Genomic DNA, 22,275 nt, shown 5'->3' on the forward strand with positions numbered 1-22,275 from the left:
GAGTGTGTTCTTCGAACTTAACGATGGAAATTCAAGTTGAACAAAGAATTTGTTTGAAATTTTGTTATTCCAACAAAATTTCGGCTTCAGACGCCTTAAAAATGTTGCAGACAACCTATGGAGACTCTGCTCTATCGCGTGCACGTGTTTTCCAGTGGTACAAATCGTTCAAAGAGGGCCGTACATCAACCCAAAAAACCACGACAAAGTCGCTCAAACTGACTGTTTTTTTCGATTACGAAGGTGTGGTGCACTCGGAGTTCCTTCCGCAAGGCCGATCGGTTAACGCTGAATATTATTTAGACGTTTTAAAGCGTTTGCGCGAGAACATTCGTCTTAAAAGGAAGGAATTGTGGGACAACAAGTCATGGTTCTTGCATCACGATAATGCACCAGCTCATACATCACGTCTTGTTCGCGATTATTTGAACAAAAATAATGTTAATATCGTTCCGCAAGCACCGTATTCGCCTGATATGGCTCCATGTGACTTTTTCCTGTTTCCCAAGCTCAAGTTGCCGCTCCGTGGAAAACATTTTGAGACAATTGAAGTCATAAAAGAGAATTCGAAGAACACTTGACTTCAGCTTGACTTGTTTACAATAGCACAGAAAACAAACTATGTGACATATCACGCTGAAATTTGCCATGTAAGCTTATAACAGTCCTACCAAAAAACAAAAAATTTATTTTTGCCATATGTCATCCGCGGACCGTTTTATTGATAACGTCTCGTTCATATTTTAGCAGAAGGTATGTATATGGTATACCGCTTCAATTTGATCACTGTCGAATAATTGGCGCGTACATCTGGCGTTTGGCCAAGCTTCTCCTACAATTTGAAGAGTGTGCTCTGATGTTATTCTACAAATGGAAGCATCTTCTCTTTTATGCCGCCTTCGAACCGTAGAAGTTTCTCATGAGAAGATCTTAAGGATAGAAATTTATTCAAAAGTCTCCTAGCCCCCCATCCGGATCCTCTTTTCTTTTTTTAATCCACGATCTCATTGACCTCAAGCTGGCAGAATTTAATCTACTAGCTCTGTAAAAATCAGAAACTATCGTTTGCACCCAAATAATTTCAAATAGAGTTTATTCGTTTTTTTTCACTGCGACTTCTTTAATTTGGAAAGAGTACATAAAATAAAGAAAGTACATCCTGGCAACATACAGGTGTCCTTGTGTTAAAGAGCTTTGCCTTAGAAACCTGCTCCAGCAACTCCAACCATGTCAGCCGCGTGACTAGACAGAGACAACTAGTGTCAAAGGACAATTCAGAAACAGAACTTTCTCCTAGTGAAATAAAACCGCACGAAATATATAAATATAAAGCAAAAATGTGAAGTCCTTCAAGATAACTACTCTGCGCAGGATGAATGAATGACGATTAGCGAAGAAGATGGAAAGTCGAACTCTACGAACTTTCTAATGCCATTGGCATTGTACAACTTATAAAAGAGACAGATTAATTCAATCTGTTAAAGGAAGTGGGTTTAGGTGCGATTGCTTTTTGATTTCTTCAGCTATTGTGGGAACTTTGAGATCACGGTGAATTTGGGCATTCGAGATATAGTATGGTGCAGTTGATATATATATATATGTATATGTGTGCAGGGTGCGCTATCTTTTATGTCGGTATGTAAACGCTGAATAACTTTGTCATTTACCAACCGATCGACTTCAACAGACATGTCTTCGATACGTCAATTCAGTACAATTTCAACCATGGATCGCTTTACACCGAAACAACCGAAATCGGCGCTATAAAACCCGAAGTGCTTGACAAGGTGATAACAAACGCAGAAAAAAGAGCGCAGTTTGTGATTGCTAATAAAGGTGACCACTTTATTGATATTGTATTCAAAAAATAGTTTTAATAAATTGTAAATAACCAAACCAAATAAAAATACCTCACTTATACAAATCAGTTGTTTTTTTTTCAAAGTTATTCAAAGTATTCATACCGATATAAAAGATAGCGCAACCTGTGTTTGTATGTATATGTAATACATATTCGTAAAGGAGACTGTTAAATTCCGTTTTTTTTTTCGCCCTAATTCTACAAACGATAGGAGAAACAAATTAGAAAATGTTAGTTAAAAGTGAAAGCGAAAGTTCAAAACCGAAACCGTGCCCACAAAACTAACACGAATGGTAGCCCTGAATTAGCCAATCCAATAGAATTATACGGCGCCCACTCAAAACTCCGGTCTGCCTACTCGCTTGTATGCGTAATGTAAACACTTGAAATAATCTGTAATCTCAATTCGAAAGAATGCAAAAGAGGAATTTCCGAAAGGAAAATCCACAATGAATGAAAATAGAACTTATTCAAAATAAATTTGCTTCCGGTAAATTTGGGCAAGTCACACCTTATGCTGCACGGTGATTTTCTTGACCATTATTCACAGTGCCTATACTCATACATTCATACATAATATGTATGTATATAGCTGAGACCAACCCTCCACTTTGTGGGATCCGAACGTACAACAACATAACCAAAGTAACAAGTGCAAGTGTCATGCAGACACAAAACACTTGGGCTAACATGATTGCTGTAATTCTACTAATGATCTTGTGCTTCCCCGCTGTGTCCTTTAAGATGCCCGAGTTGCACATATGTACATGGATCTGTAGGCATGCTCTTGAATAATTCTGCCTGGTGTCATGTTTTCAAAATAATCGGCCGTGAAACAAAACTCCAAATAAAGGTTACCTACTACCATCTGGTCACGTTTAGTGACCAAACCTAAAATCTCGGTTATCATCTGGACAATTGCGTACGAGCTACACCTTTATTGTTGCGAATGGAAAATGCAATTAGTCATTTTGATCTTTTTGTTGGATTATCTCCCTTCTTTGTATGACACTGCATGTGCGTAAAGAATTGTAAACAAATACTAAAAAAATTCATTCATACGAATAGATGCTGGTGTGACTAGACAATTAGCACTTGCTTGGATTCCAGTTACTGCGCATCTAACCGCAAGAAGGCTCTAAAGCAGGATGTTTCTTTGCGATTATCTTCGGGGACCGCATCAAACACTTTTCATTATTGAATTAATTTAGGTACAGCCGCAGAAGGTTTTTTAGAGGAAACAAGATCTGCTAATAATATCCTCTCATCCGTTGAGCAGTTGCAGCTCTCTCCTTTTTGAGTATGTAGTTAGTTTGCACATGTATGTGTAATATATTATATTAAGCAATGCATGCCTATTTACTGTATATTAAATACACTCGCTCACATGTATGCCAGAGGTCTGCAAAGCGAATACTACTGCTACCATTTATTAAAATTAATGAATTTAAACACGTGTTCTGGCATTTTGTTTCAGATACAAATTGTTTTAGCCATTAGCGAGTAAATTATTATATAACTTTTCTGATACAAGACAGCGATTTGCCTGGTTCAAAAGTTGGCGAATGAGCGTTTTAGGTGATCGCCCAAGATGTCAAGACAACCGTTTCAGCTGGCTTCTACGATCATAAACCACTGCCCTTTACACTGGAAATGAATTTGTCCGGAATGGAAAAGGTCCCACGATACTTAATTAGATGGTTATAAGAGGTTGTTGATGTTAACATGCGTTCTTTTAGTATGCAGTTTGTGCAACCTCTGATCAGCAGATAGTTTTTAAGAAAAACTCAGTCATGTGTGGACAATGCATTTGAAGTACGTAATAAAGAGATTCAGTATTTATTCAAGACATTTCTTGGGTTAAGCACATGTAAAGCTGACATTAATTGAAAATATTTCGCTATTAAGTAAAAATCTCTTAACACTTGAAATACATAAATAGCTTTCTATGTTCTGGAATTCATTCTGTAATGGTAGCTGAAAATATAAGCAATATCGGTGGCTTTTTGCTGTATGAGGCTGGCATTAACTTTGCTGGGTCTCTAAGAAAAATTGAAATTGTGCTTACGTTTCTAGACCATATACATACATACATATAACTATCATCATAGAGTTGGTACCCCTATCGAAATGTTTTACCAAAATGCGAGCAAAAGTTGTATTCGCTTTTTCCGCGTTGTCAAAATGTGCATATTTATTTTTCCAAAAGTGCTACACTCGCAATAAATCCAGATATATACATTCTTTAAAGAATCTTGCAAATTTTTCTTATTAAATAAAACACAAAAACATATAAAATATTAAAATTATATATTATTTTTAGTAATGTTAATTGTGAACGTTTTAAATTTTCAACAAATGTATGGTATATTTTTAATAAGGACGCGAAGTGTTTTTCAGATTATTTGGCATGTAGGTATTTGGTTTATAATCAGTGGTAACCCGGTGCAGCTGTTCATTGACTGGCTGATTTTGTCATGTTGCCACACCAAAAAAACTAAATTTGTCTACAGCTGAAGTGAAATTTCGGAATTCACAGACCAGAAATCACTTAATAGAGTAGGTGTGAACTGGAGACACTACATTTGCGGGTGCCAAATAAAATAAAATTTTCTAGGTTGTGCGCTTGTATTACTACCACAAGTAATAAGTATATACCAATATATATACTTATATAATAATATATTATATTTAGGAATAAAGAATATACGTATGTATGTCAGAGTTTTTGGTTTTTGGAATACCACTAAAAATTAATGTTAGCTGACAATCTACAAACTATTCAGACACTAAACACAATCTTGTTCACTTTATTAGCTCAAATAGGGACCGTCAGATACAGGGCCCGCCATCTATCGTTACGGATTTGAACTAGGTATTATTTGAAGAATGGTACACTTAGCTGTCATCTGATTTGACAGAAAATTAGTTTTATTCTTCCGCTGAACGAAAATGGTTGTGTGGTTGGAAATATTGCGACATTACTTTGAAAATCATGGTAATGTTGCAGAATGTGTACGAAAATTATGTACGGCAATGGGAAGAAGAAAATCACCGAATGAAGGGTATGTGCGTTACTTTGCCTCGGAGCTGCGATTTGACGCCGTTGGATTATTATCTTTGGGGTGCCGTCAAACACCAGTGTTATGCCAACAAACCAGCAACAATTGATGCACTGAAGACCAACAAACGCGATGTCATAGCTAAAATACAGCCGCATACAATCGAAAATGTGTTGAAAAATTGGACCGATCGTATGGGATGGTGCATGGCTAGCCGAGGCAACCATATGAATGAAGTTGTGTTCCCTCATTAACCGGAAGGATTGTAATTCAAAATAAAAAAAAACAGTTTGGAAAAGTATTGAGTAGTTTCTTATTTATAGCATTTTTAATTCCGTAAAGTTATATGGCGGACCCTTTATAAGCTGCAATATTGGGTTGACAATATCAGCAAAAACCATTCAAATATATTTTTAAAAAGAAACCAACCAATGGCCCACCCTCTATTTTTGCTGTTTTACATTAGCGGTATTTTACTCACTTCGCCAGGTATGTCTTTATGAGCACAGCATCGATTGCGTACGACAGGATGTTGCTTTCAATGAAAATATGAAAGTAAAACAGTCGTTTTAAAGAAAATATTCCCTCACATGCGAAGCATACATAGTCGAAAAGTAGTATATGATTACATAAATATTTATTTGTATGTGCATATCAATGTATGTATTTTGATAAACACACGCATGCGCAACATTGCGGTATGCTGTAAATCAATCGCCAAGTCAAGTGCCATCAGTACGGCCTACATATGCGGGTACATACTATTTTCCTTTCCTTTCACTCGCTATTTTTGTTTAAAAGAATTAAATAAAATGAAATGAAATGAGTTAATTCAATGGAAACCTAAAACTCGATACAACAGCATCGTTGTTTGATGTGGTGTGTGGTTCACGCATCCAATTGTACTTTTTATTACAGCATATTATGCATACATATGGACGTATGCCTAATGCGAAATTTTGTTTTGAGTTCCGTTCCAGTTTAGAAATATATACTAAATAAACAAAAGAAATCAAATGAATTATCATATAAGGCTGATATATTAGATAGGTAAATGAGACTTGTTCAGAAACGTCTTTCTCGATCCTCTATAAAAATATACATATGTACATACACATACATATGTACACACCACCTTGATCAAACGGTTCTCGGAATATATTCTCAAAATTCGAAATACAAGTTTATTCCTCAAAAGTGATATTATCGGCTTCAAAGTACTCCCCATCAACGTCATTGCATTTGTGCCAACGTTTTATCCAGCTCTCGAAACATTTATTGATTTCTATTTTCGGTATATCCTTCAGAGCAATCTTCAATTTTTCCATTACCTCCTTTCGACTGTTAAAACGCATCCCCGTACTGGTTTCTTTACTCTGTAAGGAAAAAAAATTGCAGGGCGCCATATCAGGCTCTTGGTCAAAAATTCACGTGCTATCATGGTGCAAAATTCACTATTTATTTTCCCACAAATCCTTTCTTTTTTGGCAAATTGCTTCAAAATAATAGTCCTTATTAAGTGTCTGACCTTCTGACAAAATTAGTGATGTACAATACCGTTGAATTCCATGAAAACCGTCCGTACCGCTGAAAACAACGTGCTTTTTTGGTCTTGATTCATTCGGAGCTCTCTACTTACTCTCCTGATGTCTAGATTGCGTCTCGTCTTCAGTAATGATGCGTTTAAGGAATGTGGGGTCGGATTCTGCCTGGGAAATCATGTATTGGCGATACCAACGCGGTTCCTTTTTTTGCATGAAATTTAGGTCCTTTGAGACCAACTTTGCAACAACCCGGCGTAAACCCAAATCATTAACTACAATGTCCTGAAAGGATTCATTGCAATGTTGAAATCCTCTGCACAGTTCTATAATGATTAATTGCGATTATTAATCAACTCTTCTTTCACTTTATTGATGTTTTCGATGTCACTACGCTCGCTGATTGTTTTCATTAGAGTATCATTACCGAAACAGTTTCCAAATATTTCTAAGATTTTCACCCATTTAATCTGCATCGCATTTTTAATAAAAAATTTAATATAAACTCGTTGTTGCCAAATCAAATCCATTTTTAAAACAGTAGAAAAATCTAAAATGCTTAAAAATCTTACGGCGTAACTTTTACAAATGTAAGGCAATTGCGATAAAATTATGGTAGGAATGTCAATCTCAGATGTGGCAATCTAACCAAAACACAGAATTCAAATCAATTGGATAGAGCGTCACCTGGCGGTGGTTCCAGGAAGTTTTTAATCAAGACAGTATGTATACACATGCATACATACATACATATGTACATGCTGAGCAACCACCATTTCTTCCCCTTCCGGTAACCGAGTAAAGCAGAAAAGTTGTTCTCTAGTCTAAATATAGAAGACCTCAAATAAAGAAATATATTTGTAAGGAGGAATTTTAATAACATTTTATAAAATTTTTAAATATTGTGACCCTTCTTGATCAAATTAAACTAAATACGGAATCAACCATAGCCTCCTCCAATATAAGTATGTATGTATGTATGTTCATATGTATGGAAGTAAAACTAGAAATACATATATGTATAATTATTATACAATTCTGACCCACTTGAATTTCACTAAAATTATGCAACGTGTACAGAAAGTTTGGTCTCAATCACACTTCGGCACTTCTTTACTCTCGATTTTAATAGGGCGAAACTCTTGATAAGATCAAAATCCAACGAATGCATATAACGGCACATACACTAGTTGCACATGCGCATCATTTATTATAACCGCTACATGCTGACATACACACATGCATACATGCATATACTCGTATATGTATGTACTTGTTTCTATGTGAAAATGCTTTATAAGCCACTTGAAGAACCCTGCGCCACTTGAGCTACCGTCAGCGCCACCGATTTTTGGGATGTTTCCAGTTTTACTTGATTTGTATTCGTAAACTACCCCCAATGTGTTTTGATGTAGGTCAGATGTACCTATATCCGCCGCAACTGTACATTAGTTGATTATTTTAAATGTACGAGTATAGGTATGTATGTGCTTCATGGCTAATTACCCTGTAGGGAATTCCCTAGCTAGTGATATAAATTTCTGCTTAAATCTCGTGCCATTTAGATGTATATGAACCACCCGAAAGCATATGACTATAATTTTCCAGATTTAGTAGCTTCAATCAAATTACCCTTAAATACCTTCCAATGACATGGAGAGTAGTCGAACTAATAGCGATCGCTAAGCCAAATAAAGGTAACATCAGTATGTAGGCGATTCACCAACACATTTTAAGGATATTCGCGTTGTTCGCTTTCCTTATCCACAATTTTAACGATTTCGCTATTCCGTAACCCATTTCATAACGAAACTCGATAAGAGAAAATTAGCTGTTTTAGTTAGCAATTCGATTATCGCAAACTAAACGACAAACATTTTGGTGGAGTTAAATCAAACGAGAACACAAGAATTAGTGGTTTTAATTGAAAAAATTAAATGATGAAATTAATAGGTTTATTCATCAAAAACTTATTTAAAAAAAATGCAAACATGTACATGGAGAACGTGGTTACTGCAATGTGAAATACTGAAAACATCAACGCCCGCGGAAGCATTTAAGTGCGAAAAAGAAAATCAGTAATTGATTTCAAACGCAGTAGTGTGATTGCATTATATTTCACAACCAGCGATTGTTCGTAAGCTCGAGTACCTTAAAGTAAATAAAGTTTTTGTTTATCGCACCATTACTCATTACAATGATACTGGTAGCATCGCGAAACGTCATGGAGGTGGTTATCAAAAGACTGCAACGTCACGTAAAATGGTTCAAAAAGTCAAGAAGCGACTTGAGCGAAATCCCCTACGAAGTGCCAATCAAATGGCGAAAGAACTGAAAATATCTCACCATAGCATCCACCGCATACTGAAAAATTATATCAAAGTCAAGTCTTACAAGATCCAAAAGGCGCATGATCTCACACTAAAGCAGCAACAAGTTAGACTTGAGAGAGCGAAAGAGTTGCTTCGCTTGGGCGTAAGCGGTGAATTTCCGAACATTGTGTTTTCTGACGATACAGTTTTTTAAACTCTCAAAACGATAGGGTTTATTTGACCGACCGTTCATACGAGAATTTGAGTAATCGATTGGCCACCAAGAGGCAACACCTGCCGCAAGTAATGATTTGGGCCGCTGTAGTCGCAGATGGGCGCTCTCCAATCGTTTTCTTCGAGCTTAGCGTCAAGGTAAATGCGAAATATTATCGGGAAAGTATTCTGGAGGTTGATTTGAAGCCGTGGGCAGACAAACATTTCGCTGGCAGGCCATGGACGTTTCCGCAGGACTCGGCACCGTCTCCCAAAGCTCGAGGGAACCAAGAATGGCTAAAAAACAACGTTCCGAAATTAATAACATCCACTCAATGGCAAAAGGTGGTCATACGAGTATCGAGCAAAAGTAAATTGATTCTTAATTTTGTATTATTTTTACACATTTTTTACTTTGAATTGTATAAAAGTAATTTTCCAAACTAAATGTATAGCCTTTTCAATTGTTTACACTTCGAGTGCCAGACCCTGTACCTTGATACTATTATCTAACCTTTACGAGACTGTTTTTCATCGACGCTGTCCGTATGTGGGACTTACATAGTTCCAGCTTCAATTCGCGGCAACTTAAGGAAGAGCAACTACAACAATATTCTATATTCATACTTTCGTTAACTCATATATAGAGTACAGTAGATACTTGGTGTTAAACAGTGACAGCTTCGCATGTCACAGAGAATGTGAAGACCCCGAAACACCAATCGTTGACGACGGGACCATTGTTCCTCTATCCGACTGTGACGAGGTGAGAACCGCTAAGGAACAATGACGAGGGTATAGCTAAGGATATGTACTTTTGGGTAAAACGCGAAAATGTATATTCGCCTCTAAAAAATATAATCGCAGGAGTTCCTCAGAGAATCATTTTTGAGTCTTCTGCTATATCTCATATATTGCAGTCAATAATACTATAAACGCATCAAATACGCACAAGAATCTATTAACCTTACTGCAACTTGCTAAATAAAAACAAGCTAAACAAAAACAAGTCAGCTCATATAGTGTTTTCCCTAAAAAACGCTAGTTACAAGCCAATCTTCATCGATGCCGTCGACGAGGCCAAATATCTGGACATAACACTTGATGTCAAACTGCGCTGGAAAGTACACGTCAAGAAAAAAGGGGAAGAGCTTGACTTGAAATGAAATAAGTCATATTACCTCATTGCTAGGCGCTAAAGCTTATCTATCCGCTACAAATTACTTATTTACAAACCAACACTAACACCGATTTGGACCTGCGGTATACAATACATCACCTCTATCACACGTCTGCAAAACAAAATCCTGCGGAGCATAATGAATGCGCCATACTATCATACATAAGAAATAGCTACCTCCATTGTGATTTTGGTATACTAACTGTAACTGAAGTAACGAAGCAATTTGCCTAGCACACAAACAGCGACTTAAATTCATATCAACTTTGCAGTAACCAGCTTTCTACGGTTGAATTATTCTCGAAGACGATTACAAAGGACAACGGTAGCAGACCTTATGGAGGGCGAGTAGCAATTGTATTGCAACTTGCTTTTCAGAAAGCAACTAAAATTATCAAATGAAAATTGCTTATTAAAATCCTTTTATATACCTATACTGCTTGAAACTGTACCACGCTTCTAAACAAACAAAAAATTACTTTTATAAAAATATTGAGAATACAGTTTCTCTTAGGTCGAAAAGTAGCTTGGACCAGGTATAAAGTAAACTGTTAATGTTGTCGGATCTTGAAGGTCTAAGCCGATATTTTTTATAAATCATAGATTAATGTAGCGGATGTTTTCTTTTTAAGTTCGTCGAAGATTTTTATGAATTCCGTCCATATATAGAAGTGATTCATTGATTTGCTGCCGAGCGTTCCAAACTTGATAAATTAAGTTTAATAACATTTTTTTAGATACTTTAAGAAATTTGTATTTGCACAATAATTTTAACTTCATCTTTATAACTTGTTGTTTTTTATATATTTCTTTTTTTAACTTTTTTTCCATATATGGAAATGATTTACATAAAATTTTTTATGTGTTATATTTACCCTCTAAGAAACAATTATTAAATTATTATTTAAAGAGTTGGTTTAGGCGGGCGACGTAGCCGAGTAGTTTATAAGTATCTATATTTCGCTGGGTCAGGATTCGAAGCCCATTAGGGACAGAAACTATCAATTTATAGAAAAAGTGTGTCCTTATTGCGATAATAATCATCTGCTGCTCAGAGACGACATGAAACTTTAGGTCGGTCCATTTGTAAGTCAACATCACGACACACAGGGAATTTCCGGGCAAAATCTCAAAAAATACATTGCACAACCATCGCATTCACCTGATATTTATACGTACATATGCACCTCTCACAAGCTCTTTTCTCTTTCCAATACTTACTCCGATACCACTTCGATGCACCCGTTTTAGTCGATCGAAATAAACAATAATTTGCTGTTAGAGCTGAGGACGATTACAAAAAACTGCGTTTAATATACATATGTTTTGATGATTGCAATATTCGTTAGCCCATATATGTACTCGTAGACTAGTATCAAGGCACATTGAACGGGTAGCAGCAGCAAAAACAACAAGAGCAATATATTTTGTTTTGCTTTTGGCCAAAAATTGCCAACTTTGAAGGCGACACAATAAATTTAAATTAATTATAAATAACACAGTGCGACAATTTTCAGGTCATCGACTAGGGCCCAAACCAAACTAATTGCAAATGAAAGTACTCATGTAGAATAGTAAAACCCCACTGGGTTTGGGTCTATCAGGTCACAAGTTTTTTTTTACAGTGTATTAAAGTTTCGCAATATTGATCAAATGCCATATTAAATACTATAGTAAATCCAGTACAAATATTGATTTTTCTTAAATATCGTCTTAGGAGACTTTTAGTACATTTTACCCCATTTTTTCAAAAATTGTTAAAAAGCCCTCTTAAACTGAGTATTAAAGGGTTAATATGTTCTACAAAGAGATTGCTTGGAAAATTTCTCTAGGGATCGTCAAAGACATTGAGCACCTTTGAGTTAAACGTATTTGAAAAAAAGCAAAGAAAGAAAATTGCTCCAACTTCACTTCTAGACATCAAAATTAAACCATTATCTTCAAAGTGGTTACTTATCAAATTCTAAAGATGCATCGGGAGTGCATAAATTTGTTCATTATATCCACGGCTCTCAAACCAAGTTTTATCTAAAAATATATGGATAGTATTTTTAAGTATGTATTATATATTATATATATACATATAAGAACAAAACAGAGTGCATACTACTCGAAATATTAAACTCTCGCCAGAGTGCTTAGTTAGAGGAACCCATGTCAGACACGATACCCGCCTCTGTGAGATTGGTTCTACGTAATTTTAATACCAGTTAATACCAATTATTAGTTGCGGATATGCAAAAAAATGGGAAACTTTTAAGTTGTAGATGTCTGTATGCTTAAGGGCTCGCAGTACTTTTTGCAATTGCTTAACTTAAATATTCACTGTTCTAGTGAACGTTTTTGAGGCTACTTACCTTTTTTGCCTTTTTTTCCTTGACATTTATCTACAATTTTCTTAAATTAATTAATTCTATGTTATGATCACATTGCTTCGTGGAAAGATAATATTAATATTCGAAAATAAGTTGAAACTTTGCAAGTACAAATTAATTTTACCACGAATTTTTGAATTTCTCATTGGAGGGGAACGTTTGCATATGCATATGTACACACATGAACAAAATTACTCACACTAATTTTTCATTCGATGAGCTGTATTTTGAGAAAAAATCAATATAATTAAAAATGTATTCTAGGAAAAATACACAAATTTAAAACTTTACAAAACTTTACTCCATGAATAAAAAATTAACAAAATTCACAGAATTATTCATATTTTTAAGAGACAAAATTATTCACACATTTCATTTTCACAAATAAAATATTAAATTAAAAGAAATTTTAATTTTAATAGGCATTCCTTTTTGTTTGAAGACTTCATTAAGTCTATTTGACATAGGGTTAACTAATTTTTTAGTCACATTTGGATCCAAATTGTGCCATTCTTGTAGGAGTACCTTCATTAGCTGGGTTTGGCTTGTTATCTTAATTTTAGCGACCCATCTACCGAGTTCATCTCATAAATGTTCGATGGAGTTCAAGTCTGTTGTTGTTGTTGTTGAGGTGGTTGAACATATCTTAGCTGAAATGCTCCTAATTTGTGACCAGCACCATTTTAATACCACTATCTCGTGAAATGATGAGATGTTTTTTTTTTTTTTTTTTTTTTTTCCAAGTCAGATCCATTTAGTGAGGTCCAAGAATAGGAGCAAATCCTTTATCTCAAGTCTGGAGACTGTGGGGATGTTGGAAGAATGTAAGGCACATGATGAATGATCCACATACGCTTGGGATCATTATCATGTTGAAAATAAAAGTTATTTCCAACATACGTTTTTGCGCAATTTCATGCAAGTTTTTTTTTTAATTTAAGGTAAAGGTAAGGTAATACCATCAATAAATACAAGATTACCCACGTCTGCCGTTGACACATATCCCCACACCATTACACCCCCACCACCATCATGTATTGTATGTATGTAGAATTGGCGCGTACACCCTTTTTGGGTGTTTGGCCGAACTCCTCCTCCTATTTGTGGTGTGTGTCTTGATGTTGTTCCACAAATGGAGGGACCTACAGTTTTAAACCGATTCCGAACGGCAGATATTTTTATGAGGAGCTTTTTCATGGCAGAAATACACTCGGAGGTTTGCCATTGCCTGCCGATGGGCGACCGCTATTAGAAAAATGTTTTTCTTAATTTTGGTGTTTCACCGAGATTCGAACCAACGTTCTCTCTGTGAATTGCGAATGGTAGTCACGCACGAACCCATTCGGCTACGGCGGCCGATCATTTAGTAGAGGTGAACTGACCATCATGTATTGCTTTTATCGAATTTGGTATTGGATTTTCTCCAGACTTGAATGCTTCCATCCGATTGAAAAATGTTGAATTCACTCTCGTCGCTAAAAATGACTTTGCTCCAGAAATCAAGTGGCTTATTTCTATATTTGCGAACTTTTATTTTTATTGACTTTGCTGATGAGTGGTTTCCTTCGAGCCATTCGGGAGCTGTACTCGGCACCTTTCAAGGCCCTCCAAACTGTTTTCGGATTGACTTCTTTATTAATCTCTTCAAGAACTTCTGCTACCACTTGCGTTGATGTAATTTTTTCTTTTGCACTTTTCTTATTATGTGGCGTTCATCACTGTGGGTCAATTTGCGAGGTCTTCCAGTATGAGGTCGGCTCTTTAGATTTGTTTCGCCTTTAAAAGCTTTATTATGCTATAAAAAGTAAAACGATTTCGATTTACCGTTTGACCAATTTCTGCACATGATTTGCCTTCATTATGCATATGCAAAATAATTTTCCTTCAGCTTCAGTTTTGTAGACTTGTTTCCGACCCATGATGTATTAATAACGCGAAAGCAAGACTTGAAATGACCAAATAAGTTGTGTTGCGAATGATCATATTCGTAACGGGATTTATTCAAAAGCATGGGTTGTTTCAACAGTTTTAATTTACATTAATTTTTTCTTAAGATACAGCTTCTTGAATCCAAAATTAGTTGTTGTGTGAATAATTTTGCCCGTGTGTGTATGTATGTAGCACGAACTTAGTCCAAGACCAAAACGTGTTTCAACACAAAACATGCCGGCATGAACAGAAATAAATAAACTTGGAAATCGTAACAATAAACTTTTTGCTGACTAAGTCCGCGGCAAGTGTACTATCCTCTACAAATAATTTCTTACCGACTGTCATTTGAGTTCACTACGCACATTCCGTCTGTTGGATCATCAGGTACCGTCATTCAAGACAAGTACCTGTCCGGCCAGAAATAGCCATAACCTCAGCTCTATACAAAAACCTCTAGCGTAGTAGACTCGAGACTTTATCTGAGTTGGATCAAAAATTCTTGAAGAAGAGTCAAGTAACGGAATTGCAGGCGGAATTCCGCAAAATTAATTAATTAATTACTTCAAATATTTGTGTTGATTGGAATTTTATACACGCAAATGTTTATTTATATATGTATATACATATGGATATATTTCTTGAGAAAATATATTTATTTAGGATTTTCTCAGTTTGTGTTAACTTCTAGTTGTTGAAAATTTGGACGCTTTAGCATGAAATACAAAAGGTGTGGGGGAAACTGGGATGAATTTGACTTTGGGGCATATTTGAAATTAATGAATTGGGAACAATGAATTTTTATTAGTTATATTTTTTTTTTTTGAGTTATATTTAAGTTTAATTCAAGGTCGAATGAAGTACAAAAAAACATTCACAGCATTTTTAGTTGCTAAGCATGGTTCTAAGTACGTTTCGGTGGTACGCTTCTATATAAGTAAATAAATGAGGAAAAAGTTACTTCTTAAATTTATATAATGTTTTATACATACATATACTATATAAATAAATGTGTAAAAATTTGGTTTTTAAATTTACATAATATTTTATATATACATACATACATATGTATATTTGTAAATAAAAATTTTGATTTTCCAGAATTTCACCTAGTGACGGCACCACCTCTACTGAAAAGAAAAACTCTGCATCTCGCACGAATTGTAAAAACACCAACAAAAGCACCAGCAGCAACAGAAGTTTCTTCAGAGGAAGCTGAACCCTAAAATGGGAAATAGTGGCAGAAATACAGACCCGAGTGGCAAAGTAACCGAGAATGGTTAATGTGCGTAATCTCAAGAATGATAGAATACAAGATTGCGCCTTCCGAATTCGCAGTGTCGTAAGAGTTCGTGAATAAACGAACAAAAAGAAGGGGGTTTACTTGTTTGTGAAGAGGAAGAGTAGGCGGAAGCAATAGAAATAACCAAACACAAGAAATTATACGCATACACACACACTTTCTTGCCACGGCGTCTTCCGCATAAAAACGCAATCAAACTAAATTTGCTTTTTGAATCGGCTATAAAAAAAAACTAATCAATATTTTTTCAAACTTTTTTCTTTATTTTGAAGATTGGACATTGTCATTTATGAATGAAAAATAATATCGTTCAAATGACTGCCACGACTGGCTTTACAGTAGGCCACCCAATTTTTAACCACATTTTCGATTGTTTGGGCTCCAATTTCATGAATGGCAACTTCGATTTCGTGTTTTAAAGCATCAATCGTCTCTGGATGGTTCGCATAGCATTTGTCCTTAACGGCTCTCCACAAAAAATAGTCCAACGGGCTTAAATCACAGCTCTGAGGCGGCTAATTGATATCGGAATTTCGGCTGATTATTCGGTTTTCAAAAACGGTAGCCAAAAGTTCGAGTGTAACTTTGGCAATGTGACAAGTTGCACCCTCCTGTTGAAACCAAATGACGTCCATGTCATCTTCTTCAATTTTTGGAAACAAAAACTCGTTGAGCATGTCACGGTAACGCTCGCCATTTACTGTAACCGCGGAAGAAGAAGAATACCCACCACTTTGGAAATAGGTTTCCAATATTTCCCAATTTTGTTCAAGCGTATAGCGTCCCATTTCGTAAATGTCAAACCTTTAAGTAAATTATGAACACATTTGACATGTCATTTGTGTTACCATTCTCAAAAAAATAGGTGGTTCAAAAAGCAAACGCTATATAGCCCACCCTGTAGCTCCTGGAGACGCTCAAGCATGCATGTCCACCAGCTTAAATGTGTGCGTGTCGGGTGACACACGTACTTCCTTCGTGTCACACATACTTGTTATCGGCTGTTGCATGATGAAAATCAAAAATTTTAGATATTAGCGTATGCACCCGATACGCACACATATAAGCTGCTGGACATGCATGCTTGAGCGTCTCCAGGAGCTATAAAACTCATCTCACCTCACATATGTACAGTGTGCCACTTAAGTCACCGTACTCTTGTTATATTTGCACAAATCACCCTGTAACTTGACCAAATTTTTGTTAAATTTAAAAAGCTTCGATGTAGGCTAATAAAACAATATATTTTCTTTCTCTTATGAATAATTATATAATACAGTGCACTCGCGGTAACTCGAATAGCCGCTAAGTCGAACGACGTGCTAACTCGAACACATTTTTTTCCCTATTGACTACTTTGTAACTCGAACAATATTAAAAAGCGCTATAACTCGAACAAATTTATTTGTACACACATTCTTTTCAAACATGTACATTTTGTACATACATACATATGTAATAGTATATGTATATAAATTATATGTATACTAGTGTATTGTCCATATGAATATTTCGGCGTTAATATCCCGTTAGTTTTCTGGGAACAACATCTTGCATTAACCAAATTGATTTAAATTTGTCATTTGTAGTGTATCAGTGCACGTGAGTAATGGATCGCAAAAGGTTGAAGTGTTTAACATTAAAAGAGAGGGCTGAAGTCCTTAACAAAATTAAACGTGGACGTAGTGTTACTTCCCTAGCGAAGGAATATGGGGTAGCCAAGTCCACCATAAGTCTTATAAAAAAGAAAGATAAGGCAATTTTAAAAGCAGTAAACAACACGTTTTTGGGTCCTGGGAAGAGGAGAACTTTAAAAGCTTCTGAGTTTCCTAAAATGGAAGCCGCTTTATACAAATGGTTTCTGTCCCAAAGAAAAAAGAATTACCCAGTAAGTGGACTCATCTTAAAAGAAAAAGCGAAAGCTTTTCATACCCAGTTGTGTGGGGAAAATTCTACATTTTTTGCCAGTGACGGGTGGCTTCAAAACTTTAAGAAACGTTATGGAGTATGTTTGTTAAAAATTTCTGGAGAAAAACTGTCATCACAGCCAGAGCTGGTAGACCCTTTCAAAATGGCTTTACAAGAAAAAATAAAGGAAATGGAGATATGTGCCGACCAAATATATAACGCCGACGAGTCCGGATTGTACTGGAAACTTCTTCCTGAGAAAACTTATGTTTCGTTGTCGGAAAAACAAGCACCGGGAAGAAAGTCTGAAAAGCAGCGTTTTACATTTATGGCATGCACTAACGCTACCGGCAACCATAAGCTTAAACTTCTCGTTATTGGAAAAGCAAGAAATCCTCGTGTTTTCAAAAATTTTAACTGTCCGGTGGAGCACAAAAATTCCAAATCAGCCTAGATGACTTCGGCAATTTTCAAAGACTGGTTTCATAATTCGTTCGTGCCGCAGGTAAAATCCAGATTCATTAAAACAATTTTTTTAACCAAGTTAAATGACTTTAATATTTAGGTAAGAAAATATTTGAAAGATGGGGGACTACCTGAGAAGGCTCTTCTTCTAATTGATAATGCCCCATCACATCCCAACGAAATCGAATTAAAGTCCGAGGATGGTTTAATTTTAACTATGTTTATACCGCCGAATGTGACACCACTGATCCAGCCAATGGACCAAAATGTAATTCGTATAACGAAACTATACTACAGAAATTTTCTACTGGCTTCCATTTTCAACAATAATTGCGATATAACCGAATCTATGAAAAAAATTAATTTAAGAGACTCAGTAACTTTCTTAGATGCAGCTTGGAGTCGGTTAGAAAAGGAAACTGTATCCAAATGTTGGAAAAACATTTTGAGTTTTGCCAACTTAGGCGACTCTGATGAAGATAATATTCCATTGAGCATTTAAAAAAAAACAATTGTGGAAAGAAAACCAGATAGTAACAGACTCTCTTCTTAATAAGCTTAACAATTTCGCCCCACAGGTATTCTGACTGGAATATATGTTTTAAAACTTTGACTTCTTTATGAAAAACATAATTTACAGGTCGAATTTACGCTTCATGATGCTAACAAATGGAATGATGGTGCCGAATTTACCGACACAGAAGTAATAATTGAAACTAGTGATTCTGAGTCTGAGTTTAACAACACAACTGAGACATGTGAGCTGATATCACCTGAGGAGGCTATCAATAAGGTAATTCAGTGGGCCACAACTGAACAAGTAAGCCCCGCAAAAGTTAACACTCTTCAATTGCTGCGTGAAAAAGCCATATTCAACATTGCTGCAGGCAAGAAAAGACAAACACACATTACAACTTTCTTTTCGGCCTAACTTTTCTGTTAAAGCTGACTTTTTTGTGTAACTGACAACATATTTAAATAAATAAATAAATTTAATTGAAAAAAATCGATATCGATGACTGTTTTTTTAACATAGCACACTCAATTGATAAGTCGAACAAATTCGATAAATCGAACAGCGCCTGTTTTAATTAGTTCGAATTATTGCGAGTGCACTGTATTACGAAAGGTACTTGTGGTAAGACCACGGAAATGATAAAAATTTTCAGCTTCGCCACGCATACGCAACCGATTGCAAGTTGGCACAAATTTTTATCAATTTTCGATCGGTTTACCAGCTGCGCCACACACGCGTCAATCTGTTGAAATTTCAACCAATTGCTTCGATTTGTTTTCCGCTTGTCGCCTGCATAAGGAATTGTCTATTGGGGATAATTTATACATACATACAAATATACTATTATTATAATAAATACAAATTTGTGAATGGAGAACGCAAAAGTTGATTTTCTCAATGCAGAATAGAACTTACGTGGCATCAAATAAGTATTAAACTTTCTAGTCAAAGACACAACTTAAAAAAACAGATGGTGAGAACTTAATTTCTTTGTTATATACCCAAAACATTTACTTTCTTGTGCCTAATATTGCTTTAACTACAAACTTGTGAATTATTTATTTTTCCGTGTAAAATGAAGTATTAAAAGATGTCTAGAAAAAGTATGCTATGTTGTGTTCCCCACCTTTCTTTTCTCGTACAGGCGACACACATACTCGTAGATGTCAAATGTTCCTCTGCTAATGCCAAACCTACATACTTATGTATGTAAATAGGTATGTATCCCTCGAAGCCTAGTTAAAACTGATGCCAAAGACCGATTTGACAATGACTTTACTAATAAAATTTTAAATTAAAACATACAACATACATACGTGTTTGAACGTAATTTAAAAAATTAAACCAATAGAAGCACTTTTAAATTTAGAAATTTCATCCTGTGTTTATATTTAGCGATACTTTTGTTCTAAATAATTTTTTCTAAATTCGGCGCTATTAAAATGTTTAGCTTCATCCTACATCAAGTCAAATCTCGAATTTAGAATGGTTGTGCATTGTGAATAACATAGTGTGAAGTGTGGCGCACAGAATTTACAACAAAACTTTCGGGGGTTGATTTACTTTGTGCAGTGAGCATTTAACTACGATATAGTGGCATCTGTGGGAACCTAGCCCAAACTTATTAGACGTTTTGACAACAGATGGCGCTTTACTGACGAAAAAATGCGTGTGGGAAGTAAAATTTACCAATTATTAAATTAATTTAATTCTACGTTAGCAAACACAATAACAAGTAACGAATCGAATATTTTCTAATACGTAAACGATTGTAGAAAAATGCGGACAGAATAATTTGCAAATCTCTAAAACGAAAGAAAAGATTGAATGTATTTAAACAATGAAAATGTATTTAATTATTTAAAAACAATTACGTGGGAAAAGCACTTCCGTTTCATAAAAGCGCACTCATACGTGTTGTCGATATTAAAACAAATCAATTAGTTTTTTAGAGATAGCAAATATAATACATTCTGTGGCAGAGTGTTCACTTTCGAGAGCTAAATGCTCATGTGTAGTTTTTGAAGATTTTTACTTACTGACGTACTGACTTTTATCTAAGACTATCACAGCTTTTGTGATATTTTTCTATTTGAGTTATTTACGTAGATATAATTTTCCTACACATATAAGTTTCCTACCTATTCTCGTTTAAAAATAAGTCCTACGCGCAAGCTTAACACCAATTAAAACACATACGACAGTACGCGAAGCCTTGAGAGCATGTTGAACAGATCAATCCACCACACTGTACACTTTAACATCCGTTAATGCGTTAAAGCGTGTTGCCTAGTTTTAGGCCGATTTGGTAAAGAACGTAAATGATGTTTACGGGCTCTGATTTTGCGATCGTTCCACCAGAGGTGAGAAATGTGTGGTGTTTTCAATTTTTGTGTGGGCAAACCTCAGTGTGGTGTCTATTTCGCCGATGTTTTAAATCCTTTTTTTTGTCGGCACAAACTAGCAAGTACAGCACTCAGACACTCTTCCTAGCAAACCTTTGAAAAATCAATTGTACTAGAAATACTGACAGTAAGATTTGTGCCTACTCACAGAGAAAAATATCAAAAAAAGTATATGAACGCAAAACCAGTAACAATTTGCAAGTTTTACGAACAGCTGATTAAATTGTTGGCAGGAAAACTCAAAAATAAAAATTCACTTGAGCTACATCGTTTTAAATTAAAAAAAAAAAAACAAATAAAATGCAAAATACCAAGCGTCGGAATTACAAGATTTCATTTTGTCCACAATAATTTGTTCCATTTCATCATCGCTGTCAGATGAAGAACATTCCATTAGCAATTACAATTCGCAAATTTTAATTCTTATTTTTACTTTGCGATCAGCTATTTTTCTTACTTGCTTGTGAAATAATCGTGCAGGATTCGGCTGACGAATCACCCCCGTAACGTGGCAGTCGAAGTTCCCCTCAATTTTGTTATTCCCCATAGTTATTGACCAAACCTAGTAACGAGTCATTCAAAATTGGTGTTTACGGATGCCCAAATTACGGCGCAGTTTCGGCCAACAATTGAAAGGGATTATCTTTAAAAAATAAATGTTGTGAATGGTTTTACACAAAAATAATAAAGGTGGCCCAATGAATTTGAATTTTCGTTGTTTGATCACCCTTTATAAACAACACGAGAAAGCAAAAAACTATGTCTAATAACATACTTTTTTACAATGATTAGATTTTTTCCTAATTCCTTTGAACTTTTATATGTTTTGTACTTTCACTGTAAGGTAATTTTAATTTTTTTTTTTAGTAAAAATGAATTGTTTCTTTTTTTATAAATACTTATGTAATACGCATTGCATTATTACTTCTTTTGCATAGTTTTTGTGGGAAACTAATTCGAGTTATTTCATCTTACACGGTTTTCGAAAGTTGTGGAACATATCCCGAAATTTTCTATATCTCGCATTTAGTTTATAATGCATTTAAAATATGAATTCCAAAAAGTCAAAGTGCTACAATAAATCACTGTAGAAGGTAACTCTGTCGAATCGTCGAATCGACGACACGATTTTTTTAAGTTAAAGTTGACCCAAAAATGGTTTAATTGTTTATTTAAGCTATAAATTTAAAAATGTACACAAAAA

The sequence above is a fragment of the Anastrepha obliqua genome, chromosome 2, assembly GCF_027943255.1.
Source record: "Anastrepha obliqua isolate idAnaObli1 chromosome 2, idAnaObli1_1.0, whole genome shotgun sequence".
Lineage (NCBI taxonomy): Eukaryota > Metazoa > Arthropoda > Insecta > Diptera > Tephritidae > Anastrepha > Anastrepha obliqua.